This window comes from Hyperolius riggenbachi, chromosome 7 (genome assembly GCF_040937935.1).
Source record: "Hyperolius riggenbachi isolate aHypRig1 chromosome 7, aHypRig1.pri, whole genome shotgun sequence".
In the NCBI taxonomy this organism is placed as follows: domain Eukaryota; kingdom Metazoa; phylum Chordata; class Amphibia; order Anura; family Hyperoliidae; genus Hyperolius; species Hyperolius riggenbachi.
The window spans coordinates 129,355,529-129,381,729 of record NC_090652.1 but is presented as its reverse complement, the minus strand read 5'-3'; positions in this window follow the sequence as shown (position 1 = coordinate 129,381,729).

Here is a 26,201-nt window from a genome sequence, read left to right as displayed (position 1 = left end):
TATATGAAGTGTTTTATACGGAGAACATTGGAATTTGTCCAGCACACCCAAGTACATTCATTTCCTCCCGATCTGTTTTAATAATGCTGTATGTAAATGATACATAGAAAATGAGTAACTGAAACTTGTTTTATTACTTGAAATTGCTGCCTCGTTCCTTGAAATTAGATTTCTTGCAAGTAGCCTTCATTAATCAGTATATTTTCCTCAAACTATTTATTATTTTATTGCTTCATTTTATGAAAGCATTTTAGGCTGATGCTATGCTGCAGTCTTGTAAATGTATTTACATGTGATAGACCAAAATTTTAAATGAGTTTCTGATTTACCCTTAAGTGTAAAAAGGGGTTCATTTTACAAAGATGTTTTAGAGTCGAAAGTTGAAAACTCTGGGTTATTAAATTAAATAACAAAAAGGATTTGCATGTACATAATAAACAGACTAACCAGCTTGATCATATTTTCACATAACGAACTTATGGTTAAAGTGGACCTGAACTCTTGCACAGGACAGACGGAAAACATAGAGAAATGCACCCTGTATGTATGTAGTAGCCTGTCTAATTCCACCTCATCAGTGACTAATCACAAGTTGTCATTGGATCTCTCAGCTGTGTCAGCTGACTGTCGTGGCAGAGCAGCTAATTTGTAAACACAGGATGTAAGCCCTATGTCTGATTACTGCAGATTTATTGCAGGATTTGGAAAAGCTGTAACAAAGAAATGTTTTTCTTTAAAGGTTATTATGCTGTTGCGTATCTTTTAGATCAGAGAGAAAGTTCGGAGTTCAGGTCCACTTTGAAGAATAACTGAACTTTTAGGCAAGTACAATCAGCTCTGCAGTGACCCTGATCAGCAGTACAATTAAAATTGATTACTAATTTTGCTTTAGTGAAGAAATGTTCCACTGAGTTTTGTTTACCTCTATTAACTCTGTGCAACAATCTGTTCACATCCATCAAGAAAGGATGTGATGCTACCTACTGATCTTAAAATGGTCCTTGTAAGTGCATTCCTTGCAGTTCTGTAATTTTAACTATATATTTATAATCTATGATTGATATATAAAGAATGAGAATACAGGAGTGTGAGGGATTGATTAAAGTGAGGAGTACTCAAGGAGAGGAGTAATAGATAGCAGGACATGCTGGAGAGTTGATTCAACTGTCTGGCTGCCACTTCCTACTTCTTCTCAGCATCTCCCATTTCCATGGTGCCTCTATCCACATTTCTGCTTATGTGTCCCACTGGCATATCACATTAATTCATGCATGCTAACAAGCTGCAGAGAGCAATGACACTGCATCAAGCAGTAGTTGCAGGAGGCTGGGCATTGTGGTGGAGGAGGGAGTGCCACAGCAGGACAAGAGAGTAACTTACTACTCCACACTCTGCTGCTTACTCGGTTATATAAGAGGGCCTCACATGGCTAACTAATATTGTTATCTGAGGTAAACACATGGCTACCAAATACAATTATTTATGGGGCACACGGACTAGCTACCTAATGCTATTATCTGTGAGGCACACGTGGCTACCTAATAATTCTATCTGGTGAACTTCACTTGGCTACCTAATATTATTATTATCTTGGGAGCTTCTCATATGTCTACCTAATACTATCTAGGGGCCTTAACATGACTACCTTAAACTATGTCAGGGCCGCACCTAACTACTGAATGCTACTACCTGAGAGCATCACATGGCTTTGCAATACTATTATAATATCTGAGGCCTCACATGACTACCTATTAGTACTATATGGAGAACTCACGTGGCTATCATAAGTTGATTTTTGTTTTCTGATACGCAATTTAGTAAGTTGAAATCAATCAGCCAACGTGTCCTTTCACATTTCCCTGCTTGCTTTAAAAAAATACCCTGTTTATTTATCTTCAAGAAGGTAAAAAAAAGATTAATGATTCAGTCAAATTGCCCAAAGCTTGTAGAAACAGCAGATGTATGTGTAATATTCAAGCAAGCAACAACACGCTTCTAAATTTTTTTAGCCGTTGAGACCATACACTGTGAAATTTATGGACACATACTCTTTAGATATGTTAGTTTGTAGAGTGGAATAGTATTATTTATGGACTTAATCTACTATATTTTCTCAGGAGGACCTGTTTTCTTAAGGCCACAATGATTGTTTTGGTTGCACTAAAAAAAAAAAATAAAAAAAATAACAAAAGCAGCAGCATGTAGCTGTTTTCCTAGGGGCCAACAATTCAGCCAAGCCCAAAATATATCTTCTGAGATTTGGAAGAATGGTAATTTGAAATATTCTGCTTGCTAGACATGTGTCTCCAGAGTAATTCATTCCTTTCATTTCCCACTAGCACATGGTTAAAGGGCTAACAGTCAGTTTACACTTGTAACATTAATCCAAGGAAGTTGAGTAAAAATGGTTCTATTAAAATGGAATACATTTTTTGCAGATAATGTTATAATTAAAATATTTATATAAAGTAAATATTAATGTCAACATCAGGTCACAGGTGCAAATGGATTTCTATTTTTAGGCAACTTCTGGTGTACAGTAAAAATCTTTCCTGTAGTATCTTTCCTTTAGTATAGTTACCCCAGCATATGTAGTATAGTTACCCCAGTATACCTAGTATAGTTGCCCCAGTATATGTGGCATAGTTTCCCTTTGTGCCCTCTCCCCCCACGGCCACCACTCGTATTACCTTTTGAGCTGGCGGACACTTCCTCTTTTATATTACTGGCTTTTATATTCCCTCTCCGCAAACCTCATCTTCTTTTACAGCAGCTCTTCTCACAGCATTGCTGATACAGGGAGACGCACTCCTGATTCCTGCCTCTGCACAGCAGTCGCGAGACGCGCCATCACTGCTGTGAGAAGAGCTGCTGTAAAAGAAGATGCCAGATCCGTGACCCAGCACAAAACGTCTTGCGGCCCAGTATTGGGCCACCGACTGGGGGTTGGGGACCTCTGACTTAGGTTATCAAATTTATATTAAAGGACCACTATCGCAAAAAAAGTTCGCAGTTAAAAAATGTGACAGATGACAGGTTTTGGGCCAGTCCATCTTTTTAAGGGGGATTCTCAGGGCTTTCTTTGTTTTCAACAGCATTTCCTGAACAACAGTTGCAAAATCTAACTGACATAATAGTGTGCAAGTGATTAGGGAGGCCGGCTGGTATCTTGCTATTTTGGCAGTTAAACTGCTGTTCAGGAAATGCTGTTAAAAACAAAGAAAGCCCTGAGAATCCCCCTTAAAAAGATGGACTGGCCCAAAACCTGTCATCTCTCACATTTTTTAACTGCCTATTTTTTCGCGATAGTGGTCCTTTAAGAATACATGTATTACCAATGGACAGGTAGATAGCTTGCTGACAGTGTTCTGTGTTATTCAGTGCTGTGTACTGTTACAGCCCATCACTGCGCTAAAGTACTGTTACAGTCTGTGCTCCAATACTGTTACAGCCCATCACTGTGCTAAAATAAAGTGATTGATTTGTGCCACCTCACCAAACATTGTCATGCTAAGCGTTTCACATCACTGTTAAGTTTGTAGTGCAGTGTTAGGCCCACGCTGCACAAGCAGTGATTTTTTTAATATGAATTATATGTGTAGTATGGATAATTAATAGAACATTAGTAGCCAAGCAAAGAGTCTCATATTTTTATTTTCAGGTATATAGCTTTTTTATAACATTACTTTATTCTCTAATATTTGCAGCTTACAAACTACACTATGGATTTTAAGCTATGAAACAGAGCAGAGCTAATAACCCTTTGAACTTCTCGCCAGTAAAATATTATCTGAAGATGTCTTTCACTGTTTCTTTAAAGGGAACCTGTACTGAGTAACATTCTTTAAAATAAACACATGAGGTAACTTCAAATGAATATTACATACTTACCTCGCCATCAGTTCCTCTCAGAAGCTCACCATTTTCTTCTGACAATGATCCCTTTCAGTTCTGACAACATTTTGTCAGACCTGAAATATACCAGGTGCTGTCAGTTGTTTATCAGTTGCTGTCAGTTATAGCTGAGAGGACAACGGATGTGCAAGGTAATGTCTATGTTTCCCTATGGCTCAAGTGGGTGATGTTACAGTTTAACAGTGTGCTGACCAGGAAGCTGTTATGGGGTAATGGCCATTTTCAAAATGGAGGACGGAGAATTCCCTTGATCACAATGGCCAAACAGGACGCAGGAGAGGAGAAAGAGATTGAGGAGCAGACTACACGGGAGGTACGTATGACTTGTGTATGTTTATTTTCACTTTTAATTTTCAGTTCAGGTTTTATTTAATGTATAAGTGCTTCAGAAAATAGTACTGTAGCCAACCAAGCTTGGTCGTAGAGCTCAGAGAAGCTCTTTTGCATAGATAGCAACTGAAGTTTCTTAACTCTTCCTGTACTGGAAACAACATGAGACTCATAATGTTCTATTTCTTAGCTGTACTACACATGCAATTCCTTTTCTCATAAGTTTATTTTCACTACAGATTCCATTTAAAAGAAATTGTGCTTGCAAATATGTCCTGCAGGTTTTGAAGTTCCCCTGCCATTAAAGTCAATGGGGTCTACCGTGAACATTGTGTTTTCAAACATTTACACTCATGAATGGTCCATGAACATTTGTTTACGATGTTATCCCATCACTAGAAGGCAATACTTTCATCAAGCCAGAGAATTCATCTTTAAGCCCTGGTCTTACTTTCTCCTGAATTAAGATACATACATAAATAACGATCAGAATCAGAATTTGTTCATTTTGCACAGTGCAACGGAGTTTGTGTCTGGAATTATTTTTTGGCACATACAGGGTGGGTGATGGTACAGTAAACATTACAGTTCAGGTACAGTACACATATAGTAAACATATATCTAACACATAAACCATAGTGGAGAAGGACCAGAGGGGTAGTCTGAGTGTTATGTGAGCAGAGCTGCCATATTTATCTGTGGCACTCAACTGCTCTGCAGCAATTTCATATGCCCTGCAGTGTGTCCTTTAGAAAAGATAGAACAGAGAGAGAGAGAAGAGAGAGAAGAAGAGAGAGGAGAGAAGGGAGCAAAAATTAGAGAGAAAAGGAGAGAGAGAAGGGGAGAAAGGGAGTAGAAGAGGGAAATAAGAGAGAGAGAGAGAGAGGGGGGCAAAGAGAGAGAAAAGAGTGAGATAGAGAAGGAAATAAAGAAGTGCACAAAAGTAAGAGATGAAAAAGAGAGTAAATGAGACAGAGAGTCAGACAGCTCCCTTTGGGGTTTGCGGTGGTTGACCTGGATGGCTAGGGATTTGGGTAACAGGCCTGGCCAAAGTGCACTTCTGGATTGTCCAAGACACATTGGCTGCAACGGCTCATTTTTCCAGTGTGTGAGGCGAGGCGAGGGTGTCTTGACTCACATTTCAGAGATTGCTGAAAAGTCGGTAGCTACCACGGTGGAGAGGCAGCTTGTGAAAACTTGCCATGTATTAACTTTGACCCCATCTTGTGGCCTAGACTGGTGCATTCGGTAGGGAGGTCTGGAATTCAAATAGATGGTGGCTGGGAGCGAAGAAGACACAGCCTGGTGGAGGAGAGCAGGACCTCTAAGGGGCTGCAATGATCCATGGCTGCAGTGTAGGCCAATGGGTCTGGAATGTTCTGTCCTAATCTGACTGGCAGAGCCACACTTTGTTGCCAATATACTTGGTCTGTAGAAGAGCAGGACCTCTCAGAGGCTATGCTGGACTGCAGAGGAGTGGATCAAGGGCTGCACCATGCTGCCGATGTGCTGTGTAAGTTCTAGTAAGTTCCTGATCAGCTGGTGACTGGGTTCACATGGGCAGTGATTGGATGTAGTCCATATAGTGAGTCCTGAGGCCCCAGGGCACCGCTAAAACATATAGACCCTGCCTTGTGGCATAATGTGTGGCCAAGGGATTGGCACAGAGCTATTCTGGTGGGGGACACAGCTGGGGGCGATAGTGGTGAGCACCCGTATCAGGAGCATAGCGTGGACTGGCAGCGGTGATGGAGAATGTATGCAGTAATCCTCACCGGTGGTGAAAGTGAGAAACAAGCCGCAGTGGTGATGATGAGTAATGGTCTGGTAGTGGTGGATCAGCAGCAACAAAGAGTGAAGATTTGGCTGGCTTGGTGAACGTCCTGGCTTCCCCATGGCTACAGAGGTGTATCCTGGTGTGGGTCCCTCGCGGCAGAGCACGGGAGCCCTACACAGATGATAGTCCGATCAGCTGGAAGCCTGTGATCCAATGGCTTGTACAGAGCATGACCAGCATGCCTGTGACCCCCACACATCTTACCCAGGAGGGTGGAGGAGATTGGAGGAGAGTAAGTGGGGGATTAGAGAAGAAAATAGAAAAAAGGCTGGAGTCCTGTGGTCATGGTGTATGTGTGTGGCGCCCGCTTTGTAAAAAAAAAAAGACTACGTAACTGTAATTGTTTCCAAATTTGATTTTTAACTTTGTATAGTGCAAACCATTGCTCGAAACTCATCTGTATTGGTGATTGAGTATTTTGAGTAGGAGTGAATGTGGCCTCCTACAGTCCTAACAAACAATGAGCTGGTAATGCCATTGTAGCTAAATCGGGTAAGGATATGCTGTAATGGGGACAAAAGCTGATTATTTTAGTGTTACTAAGTTGCCATGTATGAGGTTACCGTATTTTATAAATGTTTTTGCTATAAATAAAAAATAGAAGAATACCATTAAATAAAACATTTAAATTCCAAGTAAAACTACTTCTGGAATTTCATTAGCTGCTCTGAAGCCAAATAATTTTCAATTTTTGGGGGATTTCATACAGCTGCATTCTGTATATTTTTCATTGAGGTGAAGATTATTATTCTTGATTTTGATCATTTCACAATATTTATATAAATATATGCTAATATGTTTATATTCCTGCATGCTAACATTGTACCCTTTGGAAATAAAATGTATAGCATATACCGGTAAGTATTTCTTCTTTACCAGTGTGCATGACATATAAGGTAATTTCATGCTTTATTTTTAAAACTAAAGTGTACTAGAAAAGCTTAATATTATTAACCTGTACAAAATATAACAACAATAATGCTGGAAGTTTCATGTGAATGTATATTCCATTTAAAAACTACAAACATTGTTTCATCCATTTTAATATCCCTTTGGAATACAAAAAGCAACCTAGTAACATATCAGTAGAGATTTTTTTCAATGATGATTGATTCCTGGGGTTGAGTATGTAAATAGGAATTGATTTTGTTCAAAATAAACAGGGAGTCTCTTAATGTCCATCCATATTATTGATAATAAAAAATAATACAACATTTGACATATCTTGTTGACTAAGTTACATGTATATGGCAACATGGAGCTATTATAAAGTCCTTTGCATCATTTCAAAATGGAGATACATTTTTTCATAGTCTTATTTGACACTCTAATAGGCAGATCTATATAAAGGCATACCACAGAAAAGTGTACATTAATAAAATATAAATATGAAAGTGTAAAGTGTTTAGTTGCTTTTTCAATACTTCATTGTGTTAGCATAGGTGTTTTCCTGTTTGTGTATTTGACTTATAGTATTCCCATTGTTTTCTATTTAACCATTTTCTCAGCCTTAAAAAAAGCATAGACGGAATAATATGCAAGTAATGTTGGAAAATGCAAACAGCTTTCATTTTTTGTTACACACCCAAATAACACATTAGATATGAATGAGCCTTTGCACATCATTGACTTATGGTAATATTTAAAGTGAGATTATACTCCCAAACTAAAATTTCAGTAACTACTCTTAGAACATTTGAAAGCAATTCCACACATTCTCTGTGTATAAAAACAGATACTTTTACTGAAGAGAGCAGTTCAAGATAACTTTTCTCTGGCTAATGGCATGTGTAATCATTCTGGCTGAAGCTCTCTGCAGTTAAAGTATATGTCTTTTCAGATAGAGAATATGTGGGGTTGCTTGTTCTTTTATTTAACTAAGAATAGTTAATTTTATTTTTTGGAGTATAATACCACTTTAAGAGTAAACTATACAAGATATCCAAAATATCCTTAAGGGGCACTGTGCACGCACAGAACGGGGCGTGCAGGTCGGCAATCACTACGGGGCTGACAGTGGGACTTTGGAGCACAGCAAGCACAGTGTTAAAGAGCTCTTAGAATACTTATACATAAAGAGTACCCGAGTCAAAGCTTGGGTACAAAATTACATACTTACCTAAAAAGAGAGAAGCCTCTGGATTCTATTTAGGCTTCCCTGTTCCCCCATCACAGAGTGCAGATCCTCTAATGATTAATGACAATGGTTTGTCAGTAATCTGATCGGGGCCCGTGCTCATGCTTACTGTGCCTGGGTGAGCACGGTCGTGCCTGCACAGTAGGCTGGAACCACTCATGCACCAGTAGCACAGCCTTGTTCGTGCCAGAAGAGCAGTGGGACCCAATCAGCTGGATGGTCAGTGAGCGGCAGCGAGGGACCAGCGAGCAGTGAGAGAAGCCTCATTTGGATCCAGAGGCTTCCCTCTTCTTAGGTAAGTAAGGCCTCGATTCACTAAAGGGTGCTAAGTGTTAGCACGCTAGTGAAAAGGCACTTAGGACGTGAAAACGGCCGCTATTATACGCGCAAACGTTTGCGCATGCAAAGGTTAGCGCTGCATGCAAAACGTTGCACGGTTGAGCTCAAAACGGCGCACCGTTCACGCGCAATCAGTAACAGCTTTGGACGTGCAAACTACTTAGCACCCTAGTTTGCACGTCCAAAGCTTTTAGGCGTGCTAACTGTGTTAGCACCCTTTTGTGAATCAAGCCCAATGTGTTTTAAAACCCGAGCTTTGGCTTGGGGTCTCTTTAAAGAGGAATTTTATTGAATATAACTTAATGAATATAATTGCTCCATTTTTAACATATAACTGTGTAAATTATTCAGTCAATGTTTGCCTATTATAAAATCTTTCCTCACTCTGATTTACATTCTTAAAGTTGTCACAGGTGGCGACATATTTACTGTTGGCCAGGTGCATCACTGTGGAATTTGTTTTTTTGTGAAGTGAGCATTGCAATGGAAAGCCTGTGAACCTCATGAATTGCGTAAAAGTATCTGTTAAGCACTGCATAATATTTTGGCACCATGAAAATAATACAATTAAATAAATATTCGAATACATTTTTTATAAGGAATGCGCTCTAGCTATGAGACAAATTCTGGCAACATAAAAACAACACGGTTTCCTTTTCTCATGTCAAATTTGACTCCCAAACTGCGTTCCAGTGACGGCCACCAACTTCCCCTCACAAGTAGGCACATTTAAAGAAGTCCTCCACCAGCTATACACCTTCGGTTTATATTTACTGTCAGCGCAGTGTTTGGTTTTTGGAATTTAAAGGACCACTATCATGAAAATCCTTAAATTTAAAATACATGTAAACACATACAAACAAGAAGTATGTTTCTTCCAGAGTAAAATGAGCCGTAAATTACTTTTCTCCTTTGTTGCTGTCACTTACAGTAGGTAATAGAAATCTGACAGAATCCGACAGGTTTTGGACTAGCCCATCTCCTCATGGGGGATTCTCAGGGTTTTTGTCTATTTTCAAAAGCACTTACAGAATGACAGTTGCTCTGTCCAACTGCCAAAAAAGTGTGCAGTGGGCAGAGAGACTGGCCAGCATCTTTGTATAAATCCTTTTCAGGGAATGTCTTTGTAAATAATGTAAGCCTTGCTGAGGATCCCCCTTGAGGAGATGGACTAGTCCAAAACCTGTCGGTTCTATCAGATTTCTACTACCTACTGTAAGTGACTGCAACATAGGAGAACAGTAATTTATGGCTCAGTTTACACAGGAAGAAACATACTTCTTATTTGTATATGTTTATGTGTATTTTAAATTTTATAATTTTTCACGATAGTGGTCCTTTAAATAAATATTCTGTACATTGTAAATTAAAAAGCTTGTGGTAAGTGGCATGACTATCACTAGAAACATTAGAAATATCGCTTTAAGTTATCTTCTATGAATTATGAATTGTGCTTCATAAGCCTAATTCTTAAAGGTAGACAATGACATTTTCTTGAATCTTTATAATCCATGTATCGCATCCCTGTTCACTGGAGAAAGCATTCTTCTTTGTGGATTTAATGATTAATTAATTGAACGTTGGTGTGCTCTACTTTCACCTTTATACAATGCAACTTTCACATTATTCCTATAGCTATTAATCCTCTGTGTCATTCTGCCTGTATATTGCAGGTGCATTGCAATTAGTAAGTAGATAACAGATTCAGAGGGACATGTAACGCATTGTTTTATCAGCCATCTGGTGTTGTGAGTAATGGAAACCGCTCCACTTTCTATAGGTGATAGCCAGACAAAATTATACAACACAGACCTCTTGGAGAATTACATCTAAAAATTCCTGGTGTATTCATAAATAATGGCTTGCAGGATTCCTTATAATGCTAGGTGCTTGAATTGTGTACATGTAAATAGAGTCCATGGTAAAAAGGGCGTTGGTTATAGCCACTAGTAGAATATCAACAAAATTGCAGATATTCTACTGGTTGCTTCCAATAGTAAATAATAATAGTAAACCTTATACTAACACTAGCCCTCCCTCTGGATGCTTAACACTAACCGATGCCCTCCTGGTGCTGCCTTACCCTAACCCCCCCCCTTTCCTCCCCCCCCCCCCCCCCGTGATCGTTTACAATAAGAACTCTCCCAGGTGATGTCTTACACTAAGAACCCCTGCTACCCGACGCTGCTTACCGATAAGGATTCCTCCTGCCACTACCTAACCCTCAAAAACCCCTAGGTGTTGCCTAAACTTAAAACACTCCTCTTCCCCAATGTTAATAACACTGACGCTTAACCCTAAAGACCCTATTGTGAAGCTGTATTCATCGAGATTTTCAGTGCTGCCATAGGTGGAAATGTTAACCACTTTTGCCGCTGGGACGAGAGCCTCACGTCTGCAACGGCAGCTGCTACAGCCGCAGGGATGCTATAGTCACATCCCTGCACCTTTCGGTCTGTGCGGGCAATTGTGCAGGCGGATGACCACGTTAGCAATGTTGCCGGGAGCAAGGGAGATTGGCTGTATGGGACAAAAGTCAAGAATGCCAAGAATATACACTGCTTTTATTCAAAAACAGTGTTTATTCTTAAATAGAGCCACTGCGCTTCCTCCTGCTGCTGATTTCTGCCGATTACCGCCACCAACTGTTAGATTTATAATAGCGGTTTATTTTTTAACTGAGGGGCTGGCTGGCACAGGACTTTTTAACCTTGTTTGCGATACAGAAGAATTTTTATAATAAATTAGTACGCTTTTACGCTATGTGGAGCTTCTTTTTTGTGCACACAGTCCTGGAGAAACTAAAGGTGAATTGCCGGTGAGGCTGCGGGGTGGCCAATACCCCGAAAGTGAAAATGGGCTCAGAAGGCCGCAGAGTCTGGTGAGTCTTTCCACGAAGGGGAATTGCCGGTGAGGCTGCGGGGTGGCCAATACCCCGAAAGTGAAAATGGACCCAGAAGGTCGCAGAGTCTGGTTAGTCTTTCCACGAAGGGGGGGGGGGGCTTATTTAATTGATGGATGTTACAGAAAGCAAGCATTTATGAGTGCTCATCCACTTATCTAAAGAACTTACTGTTGATGGTGCATGCATCCAGGAGGAGCGACCCACAGTTTTAACTTGTCTATTAACCTCCTTAGCGGTAACCCCGTGTGTGACACGGGGTAAGCCGCCGGAGGGTGCCGCTCAGGCCCTGCTGGGCCGATTTGCTTAATTTTTTTTTTGCTGGACGCAGCTAGCACTTTGCTAGCTGCGCCAGCACCCCGATCGCCGCCGCCGCGCGCCCGATCGCCGCTATCCGGTGCGGCGCGCGGCCCCCCCCCCCCCAGACCCCGAGCGCTGCCTGGCCAATCAGTGCCAGGCAGCGCCGAGGGGTGGATCGGGTCTCCCAATGACGTCCCGACGTCGCTGACGTCGGTGACGTCATCCCGCCCCGTCGCCATGGCGACGGGGGAAGCCCTCCAGGAAATCCCGTTCTTTGAACGGGATTTCCTGATCGCCTATCGCCGGAGGCGATCGGCGGGGCTGGGGGGATGCCGCTGAGCAGCGGCTATCATGTAGCGAGCCCTCGGCTCGCTACATGATAAAAAAAAAAAAAAAATTAAAAAAAACCGTTGCGCTTCCCCCTGGCGGTATTTTTCATACCGCCAAGGGGGTTAAGATGTTTGTGTGTTATAATGCTTGCTTAAACAGGACTTTTTAATTATTATTGTATTATATATTGCTCCGTGTATGAGCGCAGTATCTTGGTGCTAATTGTTGTCATAATTTTAACGTTGCAATAACCGGGACAAATGGACAAAAAAATGTGTGGATTTTAATTACAGTAGCATGTAGTATTTTAAAACTATAATGGCCAAAAACTAAGAAATAATGATTTTTTTTTCATTTTTTACTTATCATTCCCGTTAAAATGCATTTTGAATAAAATAATTCTTAAAGCGGACCCAAACCAAGCATTTTTTTAATTAAAAATATTTAGTTGCACCACTCTGACACATGCAAAGATAAATAAACACTCCTTCAAACCTATGAACATTTCAGTGCATGCTTTTTACCCTTCTCTTTTCATAACTAGGGTTATACTGGGGGAAGCCATTAGCAATTCCTCCATTGCCTAACACCACCTACTCCACCAGTTTGCTGGATTTTGTCCCGGCAATTTGAAAGGAAGGGAGGGGTTCCTCCAATAAATGTAAAACATTTTATATTTGTCATCATGCAGCTGAAAAAAGGCTGCTATTTATTATTATAATTTAGAAAATAGATTTTATTTCTGAAATCTTGTATTTTTAATTTGGGTCCAATTTAACATAATGTACCACCCAAAGAAAGCCTAATTGGCGGCGGAAAAAGTTATTGGGGAATGAAAGGGAGGAGCACTAAAATGTGAAAATTCCTCTCGTCCATAAGGTGAAAAATACTCGTGGCCTGAAATGGTTAATAGCCACTATTAGCAGCTATTATTTAGATACACCTATTGTCTCTACCCCCACCCTTTATAATGTAAGCCTCTGGCAGGGCCCTCCTCCATAGTGTTTCCAGCTTGATTATGCAATCTCACTGTCTGTCACCCCTCTTGTGGACTAAAACAGTCTCTGTTTTGACCAATTATATTGAACTACTGTTATCAAACACATTTGCATGATCTTGTTCTGTTGTGTGCTCCTTGTATGTCCTACCTTGTATGTTAACCCATTTATCTATTGTGCAGCGCTGCATAATATGTTGCCGCTTTATAAATACAATAAATAATAAAATAATAATAATAATTGCCCAAATAGCCCTAAACAGAGCCTGTTCAGAAAGAATCTATTCACATTTTCAGAGATTCTCAGTGTATCAGGTTGTTGATTTTCACTCACGGCCTCATGGATTCTTACTAAAAACACAGAACATAGCCAAGACAATGCTACATGCTCTTGAACACTGGCGTTTATGTACAAAAATAATTTGGAATGATATGTAAAGTCCATTAAAATACAGTATAAATTCCTAATGCGATAATAATGTACTAAGGGACCAAAGGACGCCAAACTTATAATATTAATACATTTATTGTTTCAATAGTGCTGACATCTCACGATGCTTTACAGAGTATATATTTTGTCATTAAGAATCCCTCAGAGGTGCTCACAATTGAATCCCTACCACTGTCATATGTCTCTATCAAAGTTGAGGCTAATTTTGGGAGATGTCAATTACAGCTTGATGCAGATAGTGCCCTGACTGAGACCCAGTGCAATAAAGAGATGGGCCAAACCTCCAATTTTCGGTTCGCGAACCTCGTTCGCGAACTTCCGCGTAAGGTTCGGTTCGCTGAAAAGTTCGCAAACTGCAATAGACTTCAATGGGGAAGCGAACTTGTAAAACTAGAAACACTTATGCTGGCCACAAAAGTGATGGAAAACATGTTCAAGGGGTCTAACACCTGGACCCCCAGGTGGCGGAGTGGGATACATGCCAAAAGTCCCGGTGAAAAATCAGGATTTGATGCAAAGCAGAGTTTTAAGGGCAAAAATCACATTGAATGCTAAATTGCAGGCCTAAAGTGCTTTCAAACATCTTGCATGTGTATACATCAATCAGGGAGTGTAATTAGTGTACTGCTTCACACTGACACACCAAACTCACTGTGTAATGCACCCCAAACAGCTGTCTGTGTTGTGATGGCCGTGGTGGACTACTGCGCAGTGCGCACCATGGCGAGATTACTCTTCCTCACTCAGTGATGTCTGGTTAGGTAATGTCTGTCTGCCTTATCAACTTTCGATGGTTCTTTCCGTACCGTTGTTAAAGCTTACATCTATTTTTTTTACATTACATTTTTTACTTGCTGTTCAGTACCTGCAACGAGAATCTATTATGGAGGGCAAGTCTGCCATTGTGACCAAGGGTAATGGTGGGGGAACCCTTCCTGGTGTGATTCCGGTCTGGAGTTGTATCCTAACAAATGGCTACCACCACACATCCAGGCAAGGAGGGCAGCAGGCATGCCCGCCCCGAGGTAGTGACCAAAAATAACAATACGGGACTCGGGAGGACCTGATGTTTTTGAAACAAATTCACTTTAAATCCTTTAACGAGAATCTGTTATGGCGGACAAAGATGACGCCACTTGCCTTTCACGAGAATCAGTTATGGAGGGCAAGTCTGCCATTGTCACCACGGGTAATGGCCGGGGAATCAAGGTTCGATTCCGGTCCGAAGTTGGAGCCTGCTGAGACCCATGCTGTAACTGCCCTGACCGTGCTTTGCAAACCAGGCATCTGTGGTCAGATGGACCCTTGACCCAGCGGAAGACAAACCAACTCAAAAGCATTTGCCAAGAATGTTTTATGGAGGGCAAGTCTGCCATTTCTTCAAGTGTGTGAAACTTTCTATGGTACTAGTTTCTCAGTACCATGGTGACTGACCACGGGTAATGGCCGGGAAATCCGGTTTCTATTCCGTTCTGGAGTTGGAGCCTAAGAAACGGCTACCACCACACATCCAGGTAAGGGAGGCAGCAGGCATGGCATGCCCGCCCCGAGGTAGTGACCAAAAATAACAATACGGGACTCGGGAGGACCTGATGTTTTTGAAACAAATTCACTATAAATCCTTTAATGAGAATCTGTTATGGCGGACAAAGATGACACCACTTGCTTTTCACGAGAATCAGTTATGGAGGGCAAGTCTGCCATCCATTCAAGTGCAAGGTATGCACTGACTGCCAGGTATAATACAATGTGCAGTCACAGATGCAGTGAAAGGTATGCAGTGACTGCAAACAGCCGTTTGTGTAGTGACGGCCGTGCTGGACTGGTGCGCACCATGACGAGAGTGCAGGTGATGGTGGCTTTTCAGCCCATATGGTCGCCCGGCTGATGTAGCTGAATGACAGAACAGTGACTGTCCAGCTGATCAAATTTGGTCTGACCACAATGAAGCAATGACGTTATTATCTTTGGTGTGCCACCTCTACCCGAGACACTTAAATAGCCGGCGGTCATTGCTTCATTGTGATACGCAAGCCCCTTCACCGCGGCAAGGTAATGATCACGAAGGGGGATGTACATGTCTTTTGTTTTTTTGTTGCAGCCGCCCGCAGTGCAGCCAGAAAAAATAGGCAGGCATGTACATGCACCAGAAAAATTAGTATAGCGGCCGCTGCTAGTAACGGCCTTAAAAATTCAGGAATCCGCCTAGAGTCCTGGACCCTGTTGGTGGTGGCGGAGAAGGCAGTCAAGCGGCCTGCAGGCAGAGATGCTGTGTGTGGGGACTGACTTAGTCTTCGGTCAGGCAGTAGCCCTCCAGGATCCATGCCTCATTCCTTTTGATAAAGGTGAGGTACTGAACACTTTCGTGACTTAGGCGACTTCTCTTCTCAGTGACAATGCCTCCAGCTGCACTGAAGGTCTTTTCTGACAGGACGTTTGCGGCAGGGCAAGAGAGAAGTTGGATGGCAAATTGGGACAGCTCTGGTCACAGGTCAAGCCTGCGCACCCAGTAGACCAAGGGTTCATCGTCGCTGCTTGCAGTGTCTACATCCACAGTTAAGGCCAGGTAGTCGGCTACCTGCCGGTCCAGGCGTTGGTGGAGGGTGGATCCGGAAGGGCTACGGTGAGGAGTTGGACTAAAGAATGTCTGCATCTCTGACATCACCATGAGATCGCTGGAGCGTCCTGTCCTTGCCTGCGTGGACTTAGGAGGAGGAGGATTACTGCCAGTGGTACCTTTATTGCGTTGTGCTGTCACATCACCCTTAAACGCATTGTAAAGCATCATTTCCAGCTTGTTCTGCAAGTGCTGCATCCTTTCCGCCTTATGTTGAGTTGGTAACAGGTCTGCCACTTTATGCCTGTACCGAGGGTCTAGTAGCGTGGCCACCCAGTACAGGTCATTCCCCTTGAGTTTTTTGATACGTGGGTCCCTCAACAGGCTGGACAACATGAAAGAGGCCATCTGCACAAAGTCAGATACAGACATACTCTCCATCTCCTCTTGCTCTTTCTGAGTGACCTCACGCAAGTCCTCTTCCTTCCCCCAGCCACAAACAATACCACGGGAACGTGGAGCAGCACAAGCCCCCTGTGATGGCTGCTGCGGTTGTTCTTCTGCCGCCGCCTCTTCCTCCTCCTCCACAGAAACACCTTCCTCATCATCCGAGTCTGACTCCTCTTCTTCCCCACATTACTCCTCTTCTTCCTTCTCCTCCCCCCTTCTGTGCTGCCGCAGGTGTTGAGGAAACATCTGGTTCGGATAAAAATTGCTCCCACGACTCCTCCTGCCATAACTGTTCTTCATCACGCTCCTCCACAGCTTTATCCACCACTTTACGCATGGCACGCTCCAGGAAGTAAGCTTAGGGGATCAAGTCGCTGATGGTGCCTTCAGCGCGACTCACCAGGTTGGTCACCTCCTCAAACGGCCGCATGATCCTGCTTGCATTTTGCAACAGTGTCCAGTTGGTGGGCCACAACATCCCCATCTTCCCAGATTGAGTCCTTCTACTGTAATTATACAGGTACTGGGTGATGGCTTTCTCCTGGTCTAGCAGGCGAGAGAACATAAGCAGGGTGGAATTCCAGCGAGTGGGGCTATCGCATATCAAGCATCTCACCGGCAAGTTGTTTCTCCACTGAATGCCCGCAAAGCGTGCCATGGTCGTGTAAGACCGCCTGAAATGCTCACGCAACTTCCTGGCCTGCTTCAGGACATCCTATAAGTGTGGGTACTTTGACACAAATCTTTGCACGACCAGATTCAGCACATGTGCCATGCAGGGTACATGTGTCAGCTTTTCCAAATTCAAAGCAGAAAGGAGATTGCTGCCGTTGTCACACACCACGTTGCCGATCTCCAGCTGGTGCGGGGTCAGCCATTGCTCCACCTCTTTGTTAAGAGCAGCCAGGAGAGCTGGTCCAGTGTGACTCTCCGCTTTGAGGCAAGACATGTCTAAAATGGCGTGACACCGTCATACCTGGTATGCAGTGTAGGCTCTGGGGAGATGAGGCTGTGTAGCTGGAGAGGAGGAGATGGCAGCACCACTAGAGTTGAACTGCCACTCAGCCAAAGAGGAGGAGGAGAATGACAGTGAAGAGGATGTAGCAGGAGGAGAAGGAGAGGAGGTGGCAGGAGGCCTGCCTGCAAGCCTTGGAGGTGTCACAAGTTGGTCCGCTGCGCAGCCACGTACTCCCTGCTTGCCATCAGTCACCAGGTTGACCCAATGGGCTGTGTAAGTAATGTAGCAGCCCTGCCCGTGCTTGGCAGACCAGGCATCCGTGGTCAGGTGGACCCTTGACCCAACGCTCTTCGCAAGAGATGACACCACTTGCCTCTCAACTGCACGGTACAGTTTGGGTATGGCCTTTTTTGAAAAATAATTGCGGCCCGGTATCTTCCACTGCGGTGTCCCAATGGCCACAAATTTACGGAAAGCCTCTGACTCCACCAGCTTGTATGGTAATAGCTGACGAGCTAACAGTTCCGCCACGCCAGCTGTCAGACGCAGAGCAAGAGGGTGACTGGTAGAAATTGGCTTCGTCCGCTCAAAGACTTCCTTCACGGACACCTGGCTGCTGTGGGCAGAGGAGCAGGAACCACTCAAGGGCACAGGCAGTGTGGAGGAGGGTGGCTGTGAAGGTGCAAGGGAGAAAGCGGCTGAAGATGATGCACCTGAAGGAGGAAGAGGAGAAGGAGGGTGGCTTGTCTTTTGGGTGCTGCTTTTCCTCAGGTGTTTTTGCCATAGCTGTTTGTGCCTTTTCTCCAGGTGCCTTTGTAAGGCACTTGTCCCTACGTGAGTGTTGGCCTTTCCACGGCTCAATTTTTTCTGGCAGAGACAACAGATGGCTTTGCTCCGATCTGAGACACACACGTTAAAAAATTTCCCAACCGCTGAGCCCCCCCTGGGGTGATGGCACTATGGTGGCATCAGCAGCTGACGTTGAAGGGCATGTTGGCTGGCTGTCCATAGCTGGCAATACATGGTGCCGGACACTGCCCCCAGCTGTTTCTGAGGACGAGCTCCCTCTGCTTCTTTCATGGACTCGTCTCCTCCTACTCCTCTCTGACTTCCCCTCTGAACTGTTCTCCTGGTCATCTCCTCTATTGGGAACATGCGTGGCATCCATATAATCATCATCATAATCCTCCTGCCCAGCTTCACTTTCCTCAGACACCTCAAAAACTGCCCCAACACCAGGTACTTCATCATCCCCCTCTTCACACATTACATCCATACTATCGCCACCTAACTCAGATGTATGAGGTGGTGTAACTTGCTTAGCGCCCTCATCTTGTTGTAGCAGTATTGGCTGTGAATCAGTGATTTCCACACCAAATAACTCCTGCGAAGTGTCAAATGCGGCGGATGTGGTGCTTGTAGTAGCGCTGGTGGCTGCGGGAGATGAGGTGTTCTGTGTTAAATAGTCAACCACATCCTGACAATTTTGGGAAGTGATGGCACATGCCTTCTTCTAAGCACTGTACTTTGGGCCAGGTATGCACGAAATCACATCAACACAACCTTGCTCAGACCTGCCGGTGCCAGGTGGCCTTCCTCTGGGTCTGCCTCTACCTCTACCTGGTTTGTCCATTTTGTACATCTCGGGGGGATGCTAGGTATATGCAGTGAGGTGGGTTCACTCAACACAAAAGGTAGTTAGATGCAGTGAGGTGAGTTCACTGAACACAAAAGGTAGTTATATGCAGTGAGGTGGGTTCACTAAACACAAAGGTAGTTATATGCAGTGAGGTGAGTTCACTCAACACAAAGGTAGTTATATGCAGTGAGTTGGGTTCACTGAACACAAAGGTAGGTAAATGCAGTGAGGTGGGTTCACTCAACACAACAGCTAGGTATACGCAGTGAGGTGGGTTCACTGAACACAAAGGTAGGTATATGCAGTGAGGTGGGATCACTCAACACAACAGCTAGGTATATGCAGTGAGGTGGGTTCACTGAACACAAAAGTAGTTATATGCAGTGAGGTGAGTTCACTCAACACAAAAGGTAGTTATATGCAATGAGGTGGGTTCACTCAACACAAAGGTAGGTATATGCAGTGGCGTGGGTTCACTGAACACAAAGGTAGTTATATGCAGTGAGGTGAGTTCACTCAACACAAAAGGTAGTTATATGCAGTGAGGTGGGTTCACTGAACACAAGGTAGTTATATGCAGTGAGGTGGGTTCACTGAACACAAAGGTAGTTATATGCAGTGAGGTGAGTTCACTCAACACAAAGGTAGGTAGATGCAGTGAGGTGGGTTCACTCAACACAACATCTAGGTATATGCAGTGAGGTGGGTTCACTGAACACAAAGGTAGGTAGATGCAGTGAGGTGGGTTCACACAACAGCTAGGTATATGCAGTGAGGTGGGTTCACTGAACACACAGGTAGGTAGGTGCAGTGAGGTGGGTTCACTCAACACAAGAGCTAGGTATATGCAGTGAGGTGGGTTCACTCAACACAAAGGTAGGTAGATGCAGTGAGGTGGGTTCACTCAACACAACATCTAGGTATATGCAGTGAGGTGGGTTCACTTAACACAAAGGTAGGTATATGCAGTGAGGTGGGTTCACTCAACACAACAGCTAGGTAGATGCAATGAGGTGGGTTCACTCAACACAAAGGTAGGTATATGCAGTGATGAGGTGGGTTACCTAAACACAACAGGTACTAGGTATATGCAGTACTGGGTATTACAATGTGCAGCTCCCTGTCACACACACAGGTAGTCACTGAATGTGCTGGGCTGTTGGCAGTGGCACACACACAGTATGAATTATCAATGCTGTCTATGCAACACAAGTGTCAGCTTGAGACACAGAAGAAAAAAAAAATCACAAGAACAGGTTTAGCTCTGAAAAGAGCTGTTGAGGGGTGCTATTAAATCAAAAATATTCAGCCAGGAGCAAGCTAACAAGCGAAGAGCCTAACTAATATTTCCCTAGGAGAAACAATCTGCAGCAGCTCGCCCTATTCTGACTATAGCAGGCACACAAGTGAGTGTAATGGCCGGCGGAGCCTACCTTAAATAAGGGGGGAGTGGCTCCAGGGCTGAGTGTAGCCTGATTGGCTACAATGTGCCTGCTGACTGTGATGTAGAGGGTCAAAGTTGACCCTCATAGAGCATTATGGGGCGAATCGAACTTCCGGGAAAGTTTGCCTGGAACCGTTCACCGGCGAACTGTTCGGGCCATCTCTACTTATAATTAGTGATATAGCAAATCACTAAGTACTTGATCCACCCTCCACAATGAGGTCATTCTCTGCGGGAGGGACCCTAACCTCTAACTGGTAATGCACTGATTTAACCTTTTTTGCATGTTTAAATTATTTCACGTCTAGCACTTAGGTTATGCACATGCATATTTTTTAGTTTAGCTACAGGTTAGGGTCCCCCCAGCAGAGGATAACCTCATCATGGCGGGAGGGTCATGTACTTAGTTAGCAATTTGCATGCAAACTATTTTGGAAACTAACATCCTCCAACAATCGTAATTTGGTGCATCTGCTTTGAATGCAGGGAATGCATGTTGTCTATAAGTAGGCTCTACACACTCATGCAACTAGTCATTCGGATGTAGTTTGTTCCAAGAGGCGCTGCCTTTTTCTGCTGCGTACAAAAATATTTCTTAAGAATGAACTTGATGGATAAAAAGCAGTGGTGAATGATAGGTGTTTAAATCATTAAGATAAATACAGCCATATATAATTTGTGTCACACACTTTAGAAAGCAATGCTTATTGTGGTTTGCCTTCTTATAACAGATGGTATTTGCGAAATTGCGATAATTCAGATCTAAGTGTTTTTGGGTCACCCCAAGCTGCTTGGTTACTCTGTTACACTTTATAAGAAAATGTAAATGTCACTACATTTAAAATGATCCTTTTTTTGTGTGTAACAAATAAGAAAATCTCCTGAACACTAAATAAAATTGTAAGTACAATAAATCCTTTACAATACATCATTGTATAATCACTGCAAGGATTTCTGCAAAGTCTTTTTTTTTCTATTTTTAGTCACCTTTATGATTTTCTGGAACCTAAATGACGTTAGATTTTTGTTTAGCTAAACAAGGCAGCCGAATGCCACAGGGATTCCAACAAGCAACTGTTCCTCAGGAAGAGAGTTATTTTCCATTTACATGGTTTGCTTCACAAGTCCCTGACTCACTGGGCAGAAGTTCCACAGTAAAATTACCGTTTGCTCCATTTTATTGACTACAATTCAGGGGCTGCTGCCTGCCTCACAAATTTAATCCCTCAAGCTCTTTGACAAGAACATTACCTTTTATTTTCAGTGTTAAACTGAATAAGATACCCTAAGGCTACATGTGAACTCACTCTCCATGATGGAAGCTAATCGAGTGTATCAATTGTTCATGATTTCCTGTTCTTCTGTAAATTGGGAGAGGCAGTAGAATGTGAATTCCATTCTGTCAGCAGTTTCTTTTTTTTCCAAGCTGTGTTGCAGACATTGACTGTTAGGTAATTAATTATGTAATGTTCTCCACTCTAGGATACCGTTTAGCAGCCTGTCAGAGTCTAAACATTGGAGCCAGTTGGATATTTTTTTTAATGTGATTATTTATGTAACATTCATTAATATAAACTTTAATTGAAGTAAAATGACCTGATATAGTTTCCCAAAAAAAAAAAAACCAGGAACTGTGTGATAAAAACCATGCTGTGACCTAAAGGGATATATTCATGTAGAAATCAGATAATATCTTACAATAAAAATACAATAGTACTCATTGTGGTTGTATTACTATTATTATCATCATTATTAATAGTATTTAGTTACATAGCCCCAATATCTTCCTTGATGCTTTACACTTAAAGTGATATGAGCTATTCATATATTTTAATATTGTAGATTTTTTTCATTCTCTGAAAAGTTTAGTTACTTTTTAATCAGTATATGTATTAAATGTTACATTTTATCTATTTTCTCCAATGGTCCCCTAAAAGAATATAACGAAAGGGGTCCTGCCTCTGTTTTTTCTTTCCGTATATACAATTATATGATACACATAGGTAATAGACTTCATATATAGTCATATAGCAAATGAAGTGGAAGGTGTGCAGCAAAAATTGCAAAGCAATATACAGCAGTACAAAGAAAAAATAAAAGTGAAGGGCTTTGCCCATGCAAGTTTACAGTCTAAAGGATTGAATGTTTAGATAACGAGGTAAGATATATATATATATATATATATATATATATATATATATATATATATATATATATATATACATATATACAGTATATATATCATTATGTATAATGAGCCTAATTTACTAAGTCAAGACAATGCCCATGTCATTGTCATCATAGTAGGCAAGCAAATAAATGTACTTTGGGATATACCTAGAGCTGTGTCGAACGTCTACTGTCACTAGAGATGGGCTGAACTATTCTCCTGGTGAATTTTTTTGCGATGAACAAGGAGTGTACGCGTTCACCCCCTCAGGTAAATACATGGCGTGTTCGACGCGCACCCATACATCGTCATTGAGCTAAACTTTGACCCCTTACCTTACAGTTAGCAGGCACATGACAGCTTGTCAGCTATCCCTCCTACCTGGTTGACACCCCCCCCCCACCTATCAGAAAGCCAGTACAGAAGCCATTTTGCAGTCTGAGTTTGGCTTCTGTGCTAGGTAGATGAGGGACAGTGTGTTGTGACAGGGAGAGAGTTAGGTAGGCCTGTGTTCTGTGTCCTCAGTGCAGATTCTTGCTGCTACCACATTGTGCTGAACAGCTAAGCCCTTCTTAGGGCTGATACATTGTTTGCTATTATATTGCTCTTATGTGGCCAGTGCACAAGTTAATTGTTGGAGACATGTCTGCTGGTCCTACTAGTGCACTGACCATAACCCAATAAATCTTCACACCACTACTGGTATCTAGTATCCGCTACTGGCCCCTGTATAAGACCTTCATGCTGTTGGAGACAGGTCTGCTGGTCCTAGTAGTGCACTGAACATAGCCCAATAATCCTTCACACTACTACTGGCATCTAGTATCCACTACTGCCCCCTGTAGAAGGCCTCAGTGCAGAATCAGTTTTTTTTTTTTTTTGGTCACTTAACTATCAATGAACTACCTCAGACTGACCATAGAGGCTGGAAAACCACAATCGCCTGCACTACCATGATTGTGCGCACAAGCATGGCAACCACCACACACCACTACACAAAGATTGAGAGGACTAACATTTATGTCCTGGAGGAGTCAACTAGTAAAAACAAAGAAATGCTCACCTGACATAATCACTAAAGGTCTTTGCAGTTGTTTGTGGACTACGGTGTGTTGAATGCGGCATTTCGTCTGTCAGTATGAAGCGGACATAACCCTTACACTACCTAATGGACGTGTACACACGCCGGATGTTTTAAAGCACTTTATTCCACCAATTTAGGAATGCAATGTGATTTCTGCCCTTTAGAGATTGAAACCCGACTCTGCGTCAACTATGTAATCTTTTGCCATGGACCCCCCTCCGGCATGCCCCCATCCAGGTGATAGGATCCTTGAAACAACTTTTCCATTACTTCTGTGGCCAGAAACAGTCCCTGTAGGTTTTAGAATTCACCTGTCCATTAAAGGATAAGGAGATTTGCCAGATTCTTCTGTTTGCAAAGTTTTGCAGCAATTCGAGTTCGCCATTCGCAAATCTTAAATTTGATGTTTAGCCTATCTCTAACAGAGCCCCAAATTCGTGGGTTCTACATTTCAAATTTGGTTATGTTTTTAAAGTGTACCTGAGACAAGGGGAAATTAAAAGTTTTATACATACATAAGGCTTCCTCCAGCCCCCTCTGCACAGATCACTCCCTTGCCACGGTCCAAAGCCTCCTAGATCCTCTGGAAGCAGTCCCATTCTCTGCTACCTGTCGGCACAGTGTGGCCAAACATGCTCCCCACGTATAGCTCCCACGGCTTGGATGACAAAGGGAGCACAGCGGGTGGGCATGGCTGGGCCACGCATGCCGGGTATGCCCAACAGGCCGCAAAGAAGAACACAGCTGCTTCTGGAGGATCTAGGAGGCTTTGGACCGCGATGAGGGAGCAATCTGTGCGGAGGGAGCTGGAGGAAGCCCCAGGTATTTATAAAACTTTTATTCCCCCTTGTCTCAGGTTCACTTTAAGCTACACTTAACCATATGCATACTGTTATGCTGTATAAAGAGTCAGATTTATACAGCTAATATGTATTGGAGCTGCAGTGCTGTGATTGATCTCCTGTATTTAAATCAATGTTCTCCACTTCTTTATCACTGCCCTTCGGTTTCTGGGATTCAGTCTTCAATTCTGACCTTGACTCCATCCTTGCCTACTTCAAGAACCCTTAATATTGTCATCAAACAGCAAAAGAGGTTTACTTGGTAGCAAGGGCAAGGGTTTCAGGAAACATTTTTGGTATAACATGTTTGAGATCAGCACAACACTCTTCTTATGAATGTTGGTGAAATATATCATAAAATATTGAAACACACACCGTTCTATTTTTAGAAAAAAAAGAGAACTAATTTTATTAATGATCAGTGTCACCACATCATCAAAAAGGAACAAGAGGCAAAAAAAGAAACAGGCAGCCAAGGTCATTCCATATTAAATTGAGCTTCCGGCAAGCCCTTTTTTGAGCCAACTTAATGTGTCTTCCTGCAGTTGCAATTGATGCCACTGCTGGCATCTAGGTTAGGTAGACAGGCCCCATGTAATTCAATTCAACATAGGCTCAACCTACTGTGGGATATGGTCCAACCAGACAGGGCAGAGACAGGTGCTGCAATGGTGAGTATCATGATTTACATGCAGGATCACCACAGAGTTCCACTTTAACATTTTAGCCAATTTAGTCAGGGTGAAGTCTTCACTTAGCTCAACCTCAGAAAATGGACATCTGCCCATTACAAAAATAGACTGTGTCTGTTATGCAGACAAGACCAGCTAATGGCGTTGTAAAACAATAAAGCGCTGGCAAGTATCAGCCAAGCATGAAGTGTCATACCAGACACCAAACCTCTTTATTCAACATCTGATGAGCACTAGAACACTTTGGAATCATTAATAGATGAGTTCTAGTAAAATGTATGGGTTTTAGCAGTGTTTAATTTATCTCAGTAAATGGAGCAAGGAAAAAAAAACATTTTCTTAGGCATCCAAAAAGAGTTGATATTAATGGTTCATATCTACATGAACAAAAACATCAGTAGTGAATGGTCCCATTTTCATTGGTAAACTTAAAATTTTTATTTTTAATTTTGTGGAAATTACACAAATATTTAGAAACTGTATGTTCATGCTGAATTGGATCAATCAATGATAATTTTTTTGCCTATTCTCAAGCTAGAAACCCCTCCCTAACAGTTTGCAGTCTCCAAAAGGGTTGTTCGTGCTTGCCAAAGAGCCTTTCGATTAAATATATCAATCAAGTAGAGATAGTAGAAAACTTGAATACATTCTTCCATTTTCTCACCTTACTGTACATTTAGCTTTGGCATTATTGTGTAAATGTTAGGTGTTTTTGTCATTTGTTTCTATAAGTTATTCGTTTATTATCTCCTGTTCTGACCTCTTGGCACTACCATAGAAAAATTGTAATTTAAATATTACAACAAAGATTTGCTTGCCAGGGACGA